Source organism: Triticum aestivum, chromosome 2B (assembly GCF_018294505.1).
Source record: "Triticum aestivum cultivar Chinese Spring chromosome 2B, IWGSC CS RefSeq v2.1, whole genome shotgun sequence".
In the NCBI taxonomy this organism is placed as follows: domain Eukaryota; kingdom Viridiplantae; phylum Streptophyta; class Magnoliopsida; order Poales; family Poaceae; genus Triticum; species Triticum aestivum.
The window spans coordinates 676,711,884-676,728,391 of NC_057798.1; positions in this window are offsets into that span (position 1 = coordinate 676,711,884).

Consider the following 16,508-nt stretch of genomic DNA (forward strand, 5'->3'; position numbering starts at 1 on the left):
TCACTAAAATGTAAAATGAAGAGTCTTGAGCTTTTGAGCTTGAGCCAATCCTTTGTCCTTAGTATTTTGAGGGATCCACTTTCATCATCCATGCCATGCCATTCATTGAGCTTTCCTGAAATAATAGTCTTGGAATAGCATTAGCTCAATGAGCTATATGTTGTTATGAATTAACAAAACCACCTAGGGATAGTTGCACTTTCACCAATGAGTCCACCATACCTACATATATGTGGTATTTCCATGTCATTCCAAGTAAATTTCTATGCCCCAACTCTAACTTTCAAAATAAATTATCTTTTTCTGTGTCGTACTGCTCATGAAGCGGCATGAGGTGGCCAATATTTTTCCATGCTAGATGTGTTATTCTCAATATGAGTGTTTATTCACTTGTCATTGCACGAGAGTGTGGACGGTAATAGGGATGCCCAGTACCAAAATGAAAAAAATTACTTTATATTTTCAATAGTAAATTCCTTGAAAAGTGTTGGTATGGAGGGCACCCATGGATACGTCTAGCCATGGATTATGAAAGAATGGTGGAAAAAGGAATAAACTTTATATTATGTTTGGGAACCGCCTATGATGTATCTAGCATGGAAAGTATTGGGAATTCTCACTCGTTTTCGTTGACAGGAAAAGCATGCCTCCCAAAATATTTTATCTCTCAGTTTAAGCTTTGAGCTCTAGCACCTCTACAAATCTATGCTTCCCTCTGCGAAGGGCCTATCTATTTACTTTATGCAAATTTTAATTTTATTTTGAGTGTCCATCTTCTCTTATAAAGCACCAACTAGGGAATACTATGATCATACTTGTGCATTGGATCTAGCTAATATTCGAGTGTGTTTCATGATGGATCAATGATTGATCATGATGGGCTAAGGATAGCTTTCTTTAGTGTTGATATTTTGAAAGACATGGTTTCTTGTTGATATGCTTGAGTATTGATTCCTTCATGTCAAATTATAGCATATTGCTTTGAATCATCTAAAAAGTCCAAATATCCATGCTACAAAGAAAATAATATGTGATAAATATGATGGGTAGCACTCCACATCAAAAAATTTGTTTTTATCATTTATCTACTCAAGGACGAGCAGGAATTAAGCTTGGGGATGCTGATACGTCCCCAACGTATCTATAATTTTTGATTGCTTCATGCTATTAAAGTATCACTCTTGGATGTTTTATATTCATTTTACTAGCAACTTTATATCATTTTTTGGTACTAACCTATTGACATAGTGCCCAGTGTCAGTTGTTGTTTTTTGCTTGTTTTTTACTTTGCAGAATATCCATATCAAACGAAGTCCAAATGCAGCAAATTTTTCTGGAGATTTTATTCTGCACGGAAGACACCTAGGAGGCCTAAAATGTGCACTAGAGGTGCCCTGTGGGGCCCACTAGGCACCAGGCACACCAGGACGCCCAGGCGCGGCCTGGTGGGTGATACGTCTCCAATGTATCTATAATTTTTTATTGTTCCATGCTGTTATATTATCATCCTTAGATTTTTACAATCATTTTATAGCAACCTTATATCATTTCTTGGACTAACCTATTGACATAGTGCCAAGTGCCAGTTGCTGTTTTCTGCTTGATTTTTACATCGCAGGAAATCAATACCAAACGGAGTCCAAACGCAGTGAAACTTTTTGTGGATTTTTTTGGACTAGAAGACATCCAGTGGGCCAAAGAAGTACCAAAGAGGGGCCCCAAGGTGACCACAAGACACCTGGGCGCGCCCAGTGGCCCAGGCGCGCCCTGGTGGGTTGTGCCCACCTTGGTGGACTCCCGCACCGCCTCTTTTCTCTATAAATACCTCCATATTCCAGAAACCCTAGGGGAGTCGACAAAAATCAATTCCAGCCGCCGCAAGTTCCAGAACCACCAGATCCAATCTAAACACCATCATGGAGGAGTTCATCATCCTCATTGGTGCCTCTCCGATGATGCGTGAGTAGTTCATTGTAGACCTACGGGTCCGTAGTTAGTAGCTAGATGGCTTCCTCTCTCTCTCTCTCTCTCTCTCTCTCTTGATTCTCAATACAATGGTCTCTTGGAGATCTATTTGATGTAACTCTTTTTGCGGTGTGTCTGTTGGGATCCGATGAACTTTGAGTTTATGATCAGATCTATGTTTTTATCCATGAAAGTTACTTGAGTCTTTTGATATCTTATATGCATGATTACTTATAGCCTCATATTTCTTCTTTGAATCTTTGGTTTAGTTAGGCCAACTAGATCGACTTTTCTTGCGATGGGAAGGGGTGCTTTGTGATGGGTTCGATTTTACGGTGCTTGATCCCAGTGACAGAAGGGGACCGACACATATGTATCATTACTATTAATGATAACAAGATGGGGTCTATTTCTACATAAATAGATCTTGTCTACGTCATGTCATCGTTCTTATTGCATTACTCCATTTCTCCATGAACTTAATACACTAGATGCATGCTGGATAGCGGTCAATGTGTGGAGTAATAGTAGTAGATGTAGGCAGGAGTCGGTCTACTAATCTTGGAAATGATGCCTATATATTGATCATTGCCTGGATATTGTCATGATTATTTGAAGTTCTATCAATTGCCCAACCGTAATTTGTTTACCCACCATATGCTATTTTTCTTGAGAGAAGCCACTAGTGAAATCTACACCCCCGGGGTCTCTTCTTTATCATATTTGCCTTCGGTATCTATTTTTATTTGCTTTTATTTTATCAATTAATCCAAAAATACAAAAATACCTTGCTGCAATTTTTATTTATTTATTTCATCTCGCGTTCCCACGAGATCTATTTATCCAATCTACTACAATTTTATCTATCTTTTTACCCATGAGGGATTGACAACCCCTCTCTTACGTCGGGTTGCAAGTATTTGTTCTTTGTGTGCAGGAGCTATGCGTGGTTCTCCTACTGGTTTGATAACCTTGGTCTCATCACTGAGGGAAATACCCACCGTTGCTGTGCTGCATCATCCCTTCCTCTTTGGGGAAATACCGATGTAGTTCAACCAAACATCAAAAGGAATTTCTGGTACCGTTGCCGGGGAGGATCACGTCAAGATAGTCTCCCGAGAACGGATGTCTTTTTGGCACCATTGCCGTGGAGACATCATCAACATCAACTAGGTTCCTAATCACAAATCTCATCTCGTTGCAATTTACATTATTTGCGATTTGCCTCTTGTTTTCCTCTCCCCCACTTCACCAAAATTTGCCGTTTTATACTCCCTCTTTTTCCTTCGCCGTTTTCTCGTCAGATCTGTTTTTGAGTGGAATCTTGTTGTGAAGTCACCATGACTCAAGAGAACACCAAGTTGTGTGATTTCTCAAATACCAACAACAATGATTTTATTAGCTCTTCGATTGCTCCTCCCGCCACTAGTGCAGAGTCTTGTGATATTAATGCCGCTTTTGCTGAAACTTGTTATGAAAGATCAATTTTCCGGTATGCCTAATGAGGATGCTACGTCCTATCTTAACACATTCGTGGAATTATGCGATATGCAAAAGAAAAAAAGATGTGGACAATGATATTGTGAAGCTGAAATTATTTCCGTTTTCTCTGCGAGATAGTGCAAAAATTTGGTTTTCTTCTTTGCCTCGCAATAGTATCAATTCTTGGGATAAGTGCAAAGATGCCTTTAGTAATAAGTATTTTCCGGCCGTGGAAATTATTTCCCTTAGAACCCAGATCATGAATTTCAAGCAACTTGAACATGATCATGTTGCACAATCTTGGGAAAGGATGAAATTGATGCTAAGGAATTGCCCAACTCATGATTTAAATCTTTGGATGATCATACAAAAATTTTATGCGGGGTTGAATTTTGTTTCTAGAAATCTTTTAGATTCCGCCGCGGGTGGTACTTTTATGGAATTACTTTGGATGAAGCTACTAAATTGCTAGACAATATTATGGCAAATTATTCACAATGGCATACCGAAAGAACTCCCACTAGTAAAGAAGTTAATTCAGTTGAAGAAATATCTATTTTTATTTGCCTTTGATATCTATTTTTATTTTCTTTTATTTTCAGATCAATTAATCCAAAAATACAAAAATACCTTTCTGCATTTTTTAATTATTTATTTCGTCGTGCGTTCCCGGGAGATCTACTTATCCAATCTACTAAAATTTTATCTATCTTTTTACCCGTGAGGGATTGACAACCCCTCTCTTATGTCGGGTTGCAAGTATTTGTTGTTTGTGTGCAGGAGCTGTTTACGTGGTGGTGCGTGGTTCTCCTACTGGTTCGATAACCTTGATCTCATCACTGAGGGAAATACCTACCGTTGCTGTGCTGCATCATCTCTTCCTCTTTGGGGAAATATCGACGTAGTTCAAGAGAACATTAGTTGGTAGTGGGGCCCACATGCACCCCCTCCACGGCCTCTCAGCTCTATAAATACTTAGATATTCCTGAAACCCTAGGGGAGTCGTGGAACACAATTCTAGCCGTCGCAAGTTCCAGAACCACAAGATCCAACCTAGAGACCTTCTCTGGCACCTTGTCGGAGGGGAAAACGATCACGGAGGGGTTCATCATCCTCATTGGTGCTTCTACGATGATGCATGAGTAGTTTACCACAGACCTATGGGTCCGTAGGTAGTAGCTAGATGGCTTCTCCTCTCTTTTTGTTCTTCAATACAATGTTCTCCTCGATGTTCTTGGGGATCTATTTGATGTAATGAATTTTTGCGGTGTGTTTGCTGGGATCCGATGAATTGTGAGTTTATGATAAGATCTATCTATGAATATTAATCGAGTCTTTATTGAACTCTTTTATGCATGATTGTTATAGCCTCGTATTTCTACTCCAAAAACTTTGGTTTGGTTTGGCCAACTAGATTGATTTTTCCTGCAATGGGAAGAGGTGCTTTGTGATGGGTTTGATCTTGCGGTGCTCATTCTTAGTGACAAACATGACACGCATGCATCGTTGTCATTAAGGATAAAAAGATGGGATCTATTCCTACATGAATAGATCTTGTCCACATCATGTCTGTTGGGGAAAGCAGTAATTTAAAAAAAATCCTACGATCATGCAAGATCTATCTAGGTGATGCATAGCAACGAGAGGGGAGAGTGTTATCTATGTACCCTCATAGACCAAAAGCGGAAGCGTTATGACAACGCGGTTGATGTAGTCGTACTTCTTCATGATCCAACCGATCCTAGCACCGAAGGTACGGCACCTCCGTGATCTGCACACGTTCAGCTCGGTGACGTCCCACGAACTCTAGATCCAGCTGAGGTCGAGGGAGAGTTTCGTCAGCATGACGGCGTGGTGACGGTGATGATGAAGTTACCGGCGCAGGGCTTCGCCTAAGCACTACGACGATATGACCGAGGTGGAAATCTGTGGAAGGGGGCACCACACACTGCTAAACAATCAACTTATGTGTCTATGGGGTGGCCCCTTCCCCATATATAAAGGATGGAGGGAGGAGGAGGCCGACTAGGGGAGGAGGTGCGCCAGGGGGGCAATCCTAGTCCTAGTAGGTTTCGGCCCCCCTTTTCCTATTCCAACAAGGAGAAGGGGGAAGGAGGAGGTGGAGAGAAGGAAGGAGAGGGGGGGGCGCCACCCCCTCCCCTTGTCCAATTTGGACTAGGGCAAGGGGCGCGCGCGCCACCTCCTGGCCGACCCTCTCTCTTCTCCATTAAGGCCAATGAGGCCCATTAGCTTCCTGGGGGAGGGGGGAGGGGGTTCCAGTAACCACCGGTACTCCGGTTTTATCCGAAACTTATCCGGAACACTTCCGGTGTCCGAACATAGTCGTCCAATATATCAATATTTATGTCTCGACCCTTTCGAGACTCCTCGTCATGTCTGTGATCGCATCTGGGACTCCGAACAATCTTCGGTACATCATATCACATAATCTCATAATACCAATCATCATCGAACGTTAAGAGTGCGGAACCTACGGCTTCGAGAACTATGTAGACATGACCGAGACACGTCTCAGGTCAATAACCAATAGCGGAACCTGGATGCTCATATTGGTTCCTACATATTCTACGAAGATCTTTATCGGTCAAACCACATAACAACATACGTTGTTCCCTTTGTCATCGGTATGTTACTTGCCTGAGATTTGATCATCGGTATCATCATACCTAGTTCAATCTCGTTACCGGCAAGTCTCTTTACTCATTCCATAATACTTCATCCCGCAACTAACTCATTAGTCACAATGCTTGCAAGGCTTATAGTGATGAGTATTATCGAGAGGGCCCAGAGATACCTCTCTGAAACGCGGAGTGACAAATGCTAATCTCGATCTATGCCAACCCAACAAACACCTTCGGAGACACCTGTAGAGTACCTTTATAATCACCCATTTACGTTGTGACGTTTGGGAGCACACAAAGTGTTCCTCCGGTATTCGAGAGTTGCATAATCTCATAGTCTAAGGAACTTGTATAAGTCATGAAGAAAGCAGTAGCAATGAAACTGACACGATCATAATTTTAAGCTAACGGATGGGTCATGTCCATCACATCATTCTCCTAATGATGTGATCCCATTCATCAAATGACAACACATGTCTATGGTTAGGAAACATAACCATCTTTGATTAACGAGCTAGTTAAGTAGAGGCATACTAGGGACTATATGTTTTGTCTATGTATTCACACATGTACTAAGTTTCTGGCTAATACAATTATAGCATGAATAATAAAAATTTATCATGAATTAAGGAAATAAATAATAACTTTATTATTGCCTCTAGGGCATATTTCATTCAATCTCCCACTTGCACTAGAGTCAATAATCTAGATTACATTGTAATGATTCTAATACCCATGGAGCTTTGGTGCTGATCATGTTTTGCTCGTGGAAGAGGCTTAGTCAACGGGTCTGCAACATTTAGATTCGTGCGTATCTTGCAAATCTCTATGTCCCCTTATGACACTTGATGACAGATGGAATTGAAGCGTCTCTTGATGTGCTTGGTTCTCTTGTGAAATCTGGATTCCTTTGCCAAGGTAATTGCACCAGTATTGTCACAAAAGGTTTTCATTGGACCCGATGCACTAGGTATGACACCTAAATCGGATATGAACTACATCATTCGCTGCTTCCGAAGCAGCAATGTACTCCGCTTCACACATAGACCCCGCCACGATGCTTTGCTTGGAACTGCACCAACTGACAGCTCCTCCATTCAATAAAAATATGTATCCGGTTTGCTACTTAGAGTCATCCAGATCAGTGTCAAAGCTTGCATCAACATAATCATTTACGACGAGCTCTTTTTCACCTCCATAAACGAGAAACATATCCTTAGTCCTTTTTAGGTATTTCAGGATGTTCTTGACCGCTGTCCAGTGCTCCACTCCGGGATTACTTTGGTACCTCACTGCTATGCTTATAGCAAGACATACATTAGGCCTGGTACACAACATTTCATACATGATAGAACCTATGGCTGAAGCATAGGGAATGACTTTCATTTTCTCTCTATCTTGTACACTGGTCGGGCAATGAGTCTGACTCAATTTCACTCCTTGTAACACAGGCAAGAACCCTTTCTATGACTGATCCATTTTGAACTTCTTCAAAACTTTATCAAGGTATGTGCTTTGTGAAAGTCCAATTAAGCATCTTGATCTATCTCTATAGATCTTGATGCCCAATATGTAAGCAGCTTCACCAAGGTCTTTCATGGAAAAACTCTTATTCAGGTATCCCTTTATGCTATCTAGAAATTCTATATCATTTCCAATCAATAATATGTCATCCACATATAATATCAGAAATGCTACAAAGCTCCCACTCACTTTCTTGTCAATACAGGCTTCTCCAAAAGTCTGTATAAATCCATATGCTTTGATCACACTATCAAAGCGTTTATTCCAACTCCGAGAGGCTTGCACCAGTCCATAAATGGATCATTGGAGCTTGCACACTTTGTTAGCACCCTTTGGATCGACAAAACCTTCTGGTTGTATCATATACAACTCTTCTTCTAGAAAGCCATTCAGGAATGCAGTTTTGACATCCATTTGCCAAATTTCATAATCATAAAATGCAGCAATTGCTAACATGATTTGGACAGACTTAAGCATTGCTACAGGTGAGAAAGTCTCATCATAGTCAACTCCTTGAACTTGTCGGAAGCCTTTCGCAACAAGTCAAGCTTTGTAGACAGTAACATTACCGTCAGCGTCGGTCTTCTTCTTGAAGATCCATTTATTTTCTGTGGCTTGCCGATCATCGGGCAAGTCCACCAAAGTCCACACTTTGTTCTCATACATGGATCCCATCTCAGATTTCATGGCCTCAAGCCATTTCGTAGAATCTGGGCTCATTATCGTTTCCTCATAGTTCGTAGGTTCATCATGGTCTAGTAACATGACTTCCAAAACAGGATTACTGTACCACTCTGGTGCGGATCTTACTCTGGAAGACCTACGAAGTTCGGTAGTAACTTGATCTGAAGTTTAATGATCATCATCATTAACTTCCTCACTAATTGGTGTAGGAATCACTAGAACTGATTTCTGTGATGAACTACTTTCCAATAAGGGAGAAGGTACAATTACCTCACCAAGTTCTACTTTCCTCCCACTCACTTCTTTCGAGAGAAACTCCTCTAGAAAGGATCCATTCTTAGCAACAAAGATTTTGCCTTCGAATCTGTGATAGAAGGTGTACCCAACTGTTTTCTTTGGGTATCCTATGAAGACGCACTTCTCCGATTTGGGTTCGAGCTTATGAGGTTGAAGCTTTTTCACATAAGCATCGCAGCCCCAAAGTTTAAGAAACGACAACTTTGGTTTCTTGCCATACCATAGTTCATAAGGCGTCATCTCAACGGATTTTGATGGTGTCCTATTTAAAGTGAATGCAGCCATCTCTAAAGCATAACCCCAAAATGATAGCGGTAAATCAGTAAGAGACTTCATAGATCGCACCATATCCAATAAAGTATGGTTACGACGTTCGGACACACCATTTTGCTGTGGTGTTCCAGGTGGCGTTAATTGTGAAACTATCCCATGTTGTTTCAAATGAAGACCAAACTCGTAACTCAAATATTCACCTCCACGATCAGATCGTTGAAACTTTATTTTTTTGTTACGATGATTTTCCACTTCACTCTGAAATTCTTTGAACTTTTCAAATGTTTCAGACTTATGCTTCATTAAGTAGATATAACCATATCTGCTCAAATCATGTATGAAGGTAAGAAAATAACGATACCCACCACGAGCCGCAATACTCATTGGACCGCATACATCAGTATGTATTATTTCCAATAAGTCAGTAGCTCGTTCCATTGTTCCGAAGAACGGAGTTTTAGTCATCTTGCCCATAAGGCACGGTTTACAAGCACCAAGTGATTCACAATCAAGTGATTCCAAAAGTCCATCAGCATGGAGTTTCTTCATGCGCTTTACACCGATATGACCCAAACGGCAGTGCCACAAATAAGTTGCACTATCATTATTAAACTTATATCTTTTGGCTTCAACACTATGAATATGTGTATCACTACTATCGAGATTCAACAAAAATAGACCACTCAGCAGGGGTGCATGACCATAAAAGATATTACTCATATAAATAGAACAACCATTATTCTCTGATTTAAATGAATAACCGTCTCGCATTAAAAAAATATCCAGATATAATGTTCATGCTCAACGCTGGCACCAAATAACAATTATTCAGGTCTAAAACTAACCCCGAAGGTAGATGTAGAGGTAGCGTGCCGACCGCGATCACATCGACTTTGAAACCATTTCCCATGTGCATCGTCACCTCATCGTTTGTCAATCTTTGCTTAATCCATAGCCCTTGTTTCGAGTTGCAAATATGAGCAACAGAACCAGTATCAAATACCCAGGCGCTACTATGAGCATTAGTTAAGTACACATCAATAACATGTATATCAAATATGCCTTTCACGTTGCCATCCTTCTTATCCGCCAAATACTTGGGGCAGTTCTGCTTCCAGTGACCAGTCCCTTTGCAGTAGAAGCACTCAATTTCAGGCTTAGGTCCAGACTTGGGTTTCTTCTCTTGAGCAGCAACCTTTTTGCCGTTATTTTTGAAGTTCCCCTTCTTCCCTTTGCCCTTTCTCTTGAAACTAGTGGTCTTATTGACCATCAACACCTGATACTCCTTTTTGATTTCTACCTCCATGGCCTTTAGAATTGTGAAGAGCTCGGGAGTAATCTTGTTCATCCCTTGCATATTACATGAAGCCTTTATAGCTTGGTGGCAGTGATTGAAGAACTCTGTCAATGACATAATCAACTGGAAGATTAACTCCTAACTGAGTCAAGTGGTTATGGTACCCAGACATTCTGAGTATGTGTTCACTGACATAACTGTTCTCCTCCATTTTGCAGCTGTAGAACTTTTTGGAGACTTCATATCTCTTAACTCGGGCATTTGCTTAAAATATTAACTTCAACTCCTGGAACATCTCATATGCTCCATGACGTTCAAAACGTCTTTGGAGTCCCGAATCTAAGCCGTAAAGCATGGCACACTGAACTATCGAGTAGTCATCAGCTTTGCTCTGCCAGATGTTCTTAACATCACCAGTAGCATCTGCAGCAGGCCTGGCACCCAGCGGTGCTTCCAGGACGTAATTCTTTTGTGCAGCAATGAGGATAATCCTCAAGTTATGGACCCAGTCCGTGTAGTTGATGCCATCATCTTTCAACATAGCTTTCTCTAGGAACGCATTAAAATTCAAAGGAACAGTAGCACGGGCCATTGATCTACAACAACATAGACATGCAAAATACTATCAGGTACTAAGTTCATGATAAATTAAAGTTCAATTAATCATATTACTAAAGAACTTCCACTTAGATAGACATCCCTCTAATCATCTAAGTGATCATGTGATCCAAATCAACTAAACCATGTCTGATCATCACGTGAGATGGAGTAGTTTTCAATGGTGAACATCACTATGTTGATCATATCTACTATATGATTCACACTCGACCTTTCGGTTTCAATGTTCTAAGGCCATATCTGCATATGCTCGGCTCGTCAAGTTTAACCCAAGTATACTGCGTGTGCAAAACTGGCTTGCACCCGTTGTATGTGAACGTAGAGCTTATCACACCCGATCATCACGTGGTGTCTCGGCATGACGAACTGTAGCAACGGTGCATATTCAGGGAGAACAATTGTACCTTGAAATTTAGTAAGGGATCATCTTATAATGCTACCGACGTTCTAAGCAAAATAAGATGCATACAAGATAAACATCACATGCAATCAAAATATGTGACATGATATGGCCATCATCATCTTGTGCTCATGATCTCCATCACCGAAGCATCGTCATGATCTCCATCCTCACCGACGTGACACCTTGATCTCCATCGTGGCATCGTTATCGTCTCGCCAACTATTGTTACTACGACTATCGCTACTGCTTAGTGATAAAGTAAAACAATTACATGGCGATTGCATTGCAAAGAATAAAGCGACAACCATATGGCTCCTGCCAGTTGTCGATAACTTTGTTACAAAACATGATCATCTCATACAACAATTTATATCACATCATGCCTTGACCATATCACATCACAACAATCCCTGCAAAAACAAGGTTGACATCCTCTACTTTGTTGTTGCAAGTTTTACGTGGCTGCTACGGGCTTCTAGCAAGAACCATTCTTACCTACGCATCAAAACAACAACGATTTTTCGTCAAGTGTGTTGTTTTAACCTTCAACAAGGACCGGGCGTAGCCACACTCGATTCAACTAAAGTTGGATAAACAAACACTCTCCAGCCACCTATGTGCGAAGCACGTCGGTAGAACCAGTCTCGCGTAAGCGTACGTGTAATGTCGGTCTGAGCCACTTCATCCAACAATACCGCCTAATCAAAGTATGACATGCTGGTTAGCAGTATGACTATTATCGCCCACAACTCTTTGTGTTCTACTCATGCATATAACATCTATGCATAGACCTGGCACGGATGCCACTATGGGGGAACGCAGCAATTTCAAAAAAAATCCTACGATCACGCAAGATCTATCTAGGTGATGCATAGCAACGAGAGGGGAGAGTGTTGTCTAAGTACCCTCGTAGACCGAAATCGGAAGCGTTATGACACCGCGGTTGATGTAGTCATACGTCTTCACGAACCGATCGATCTTGGCACCAAAGGTACGGCACCTCTGCGATCTGCACACGTTCAGCTCGGTGACGTCCCATGAACTCTAGATCGAGTTGAGGTCGAGGGAGTGTTTTGTCAGCACGACGACGTGGTGACGGTGATGATGAAGTTACCGGCGCAGGGCTTCGCCTAAGCACTACGACGATATGACCGAGGTGGAAATCTGTGGAGGGGGGCACCACACATGGCTAAACAATCAACTTGTGTGTCTATGGGGTGCCCCCTCCCCCGTATATAAAGGATGGAGGGAGGAGGCACTACAAAAATAATACACTTCCGTGATGATACGTGTTTGTCATAGTAGGTCACGTTTTCTGTCATGCATGTACATCCATGACGATTTTATGACAGAATCAAGATAGTCATACCTGTGCTGTCGCAGAAGTGTTCCATGACAGTACCAAAATTATCATCACGGAAGTGTCCACTTCCATGACGATAAATCGCGCGTCACAGAAGTGCTTTCGTCAAGGGTGACCGACGCGTGGCATCCACCTTAACAGAACGCCGTTAAGCTATCGGGTCCGGTTTTGGATCCGATAACCCGTTAACAACCCCGACCAATGGGGATTTTCCACGTTTAAAATCATCATTGGCTGGATGAAACACGTGTCGGCTCACCGTTGGGACAAATGTCATCCACTCATTGGACCCAAGGCGCCTATGATACATCAACACGTGGCACGACCCAACAGAGGCCCATTCCTGTGAAAAGGTCGTCCCGTTTGACTTGGTCAAAAGGTGGCGGGCTGGCCCACTGAAAGCCTGTTTTTTTGACACTTGAAATAGTAGGAGAGGCTCCTACTGTATGTATTAAATAAAGTGACAAAAAGTCTTACAGAGTCATAACCTTACATCCATTGCCATGGAGCAGATTGGGGGTGGTGACATAAGGAGAAAAGTAAAAGAAAGGCAGAAGAGAAAGTTGAAAGTTAAATGCTATCTACAAAAGAGGACAAAAAGGAGAGGCACCCACTGAAAGCCTGTTAATGGCTTGTTTGCATATAGCCCATTTACAGCCCGCTAACCCAGGGCCCGTTACGACCTATCCGAATTAGGACCAGTAGCGTCATATGGGCCGCCCAATATGATTCCAGCCCGTTTTAACTTCCGGCCCATGTATGGCCCATGACGTCTTTCGGCCCATATGAGGCCCTTTGTAACTCTTGGCCCATCAACGGCCCGTGGCGAAACTGGCCCGTAATGAACAGTGTATCACTTTATACCCATTATTCCATTGGGCTGTTTCCAGCCCATGTTATATTTCAGCCTTCTCAGGGCCCATTTATTCTTGGGCTCATTTCCAGCATTCAGTTACTTACGACCCGTTACTGTCATTTTCTGCTTGTGGGCCAAATTCAGCCCGTTGTTACAGTCGGCCCGTTTGTGGCCCGTTAATACGTTGGGCCGTTTTCATAGTGTCATCAAATACGACCTATTAACGACGGCCCATTATGGTCGGCCCATGAATGGACGATTCCAACTCTAGCCCGTTTACGGCCATAATGCGGTATGTTATTGGCCCATCTTTGGCCAATCGATCATACGGCCCATATAAGGCCCATTGATGATACGGCTCGTAGAAGGCCCATTGTGTCTACGGCCCGTAGAAGGCCCATTGTTTCTATGGCCGGTAGGAGGCCCAGTGTCACTACAGTAAATATGTAGCCAATGGTTATTGTGGCCTAGTTTTAAAAAATAGGTTATTGTGGCCACTAGCAAACAGCGAAAAAAGAACTGCACTGACTACAAGCAAACAAATAAACAAGACAACAAGGAAATAAATAAGCAAGCAACTTACACTAGGCTATCACGGCTATTACACATATTACATCCACCTGGCATCAAAGTTCGCCACCAGTGCAAATACAGGGAACAAAGCAGCATATCATATACACTGGTTGTCAAAATTGGCGACTAGCGCAAATAAACGCCGCATCAAAACAAGTCCAGAACTGAAACCACTTCATAAGATCTCAAGAAACAATATCCTGGGTACCCATAATGCTGGCAAGATGCTTAGCAAGCTTATTAACTTTCTCTTGTTTGGCGCTTAAATCCTCCAGCACTTGCTGTTGCACCAGGAGGTATCCATCTAAATTCTGCAGGGACTTCCTGAGTCCTTCATCTTCCTATCGCAGCACATCTGATCGATGTCTTTCAACTTGAAGTTGAGACTCAAGAAGACGCACTGATTCAGGCAGCGATTTCGAAGAGCTTGTGCCAGCAGTAGTGGCCAGTAACTCGAACACTACATCAAGACATGACCTTTGGGTTCTCTCACTGTCGTCAAGATATTTTTATCAACTTTCTTGGAGACCAACAGGGATGTCTCACTATCTTGAACCTTATCTGCATTACTTCCTTTATCATTGCATAATGGGGTACTGTTCTCCAATATTTTGTCCGCATTCTAAAAGAAAAACAAGCAGACACATCACAGGTTTACCATGTTGTATATGAAACTCATTTTGGTAACTGAGTTCAGTAGTAAAGTGGACAGGATAACAACATGAAACAAACATATATCTATGTACCATGGTCACTTTATGGTCTATATCATTCTAATTTTTGTTGCCAAATCAAGATTGAGACACAATTCAAATAATATTTGTTCAAGACAAAGCATAATAGACGGAATATAAGTGTGGGAAACAATAGAGCAATAACAACACTTGTAATGTGCATGACATGAGAACATAATTGTTTATTCAATTGAAACTGAAATCGACATAGAGCAGGTTACAACAGCAAACCAGTTAAAGAAACAGGTTTAAAACATACCTGTTGCGCCATTGGAATTTCAGTTCCATCCTTCAAATTTGAAAATAGTTGGTATGAGTAAATACAGTAATGCAAGAGCAAAGGAGTATGAACCATAGCTACAGAACCTGACCTGAGAACAAATCTTCTTCTCCTTTAAGCGTTGAGTTGGGATTCGGATTGGTGGTCCCTATGCTTTGGGCACTGCAGTTCCCTTACTAACTGCTCATGTTTGGGTGCTCTGTGGTGGAGACGGTGTTATGTCAACTAGAACTGGGTTACCATCTGTCGGGGTTGGCGTTAGAAGCGGTGTAGCTGGTTCTCTGTCCAACTGGGTAGGGGTACAATCTGCGAGGGACTGGGTTATGTGTGGTAGAGCTGGTTCTTGGGCAAGTACAACCGTGGTTCTATCTGCATCAACTGGTAGCACTATCTTTTCTGAAGACCGTGTTGTTACTCCTTTAGATACTGCCATCAGCCTCTCCAATTCAAATGGCTGATAAACAAGAAAAGTAATTGAAAGTACAGACATTGTCTGATAGACAAGTGCAATGGATAGTGGGGATAAAAGAGGGCATGAAATAATTCACATTTATGTTGTCTAACCAAACATGATAGCATGACACAATTTTCACATATATGATGGCTAACTAAGCAGGATAGCATAACACAATTTCACATTATGATGGCTAACTAAAAAAATGGAAAGACATAGTTCCAAATATGATGACTATGTAAACAGGATGACATGATATAACTATATAATGTGTTTATTAAATAGGTTGGCATGCCATAATTCACATACATTCACGCATAGAATGCCATAATTCAAAATATGATGACTATAAACACTAAATAGGATGAGAGGATATAACTTTATGATGTCTTTATTAAATGGGTTGCCATGCCATAATTCAGATAGATGCTGTGTATGTACCATGTAAACATGATGACATGATATAATTCAAATATATGATTTATATAGTAAGCAAGTAAGCATATGGCAATCCATATATGATGTAAAAACTAAGCAATGCAAGACAACATGCATGACATGGGTAATATAACCCTGCCATGTTTGAGCATAGACCTCAGGGAGGAAATAGGACTTGTCATCAGTCTCTGAATCCTCCTCTGTGGAGCTCTCTGTAACCAGCAAGATGTCTGCTTTAGCAGGTAGCATTGTCTGCTCTGAATACCTTGTTTTCACTCCAGATACTTCCACCACCGCTTGGCTGATGCACAGGAAGAGTAGTTGAATATACAAATGTTGCCGACAAATGGAACAAGTAATACAAAAAATGATAGCATGACATAATTCACATACATGATGTTTGGCTAAACAGCATGGCATTGCATAATTCACATATATAATGCCTTTGCAACAAGATAGCATTGCATAATTGACATATATAATGTCTTGCAACAAGATGACAATGCATAATTCACATATATGGTAATTAGACACTGAACATGTGGCATTCACACAATGCATATCTAAACTAATCAAATGACATGGCAATGCAAGACACCATACGCACGATATGAGCAACATAACC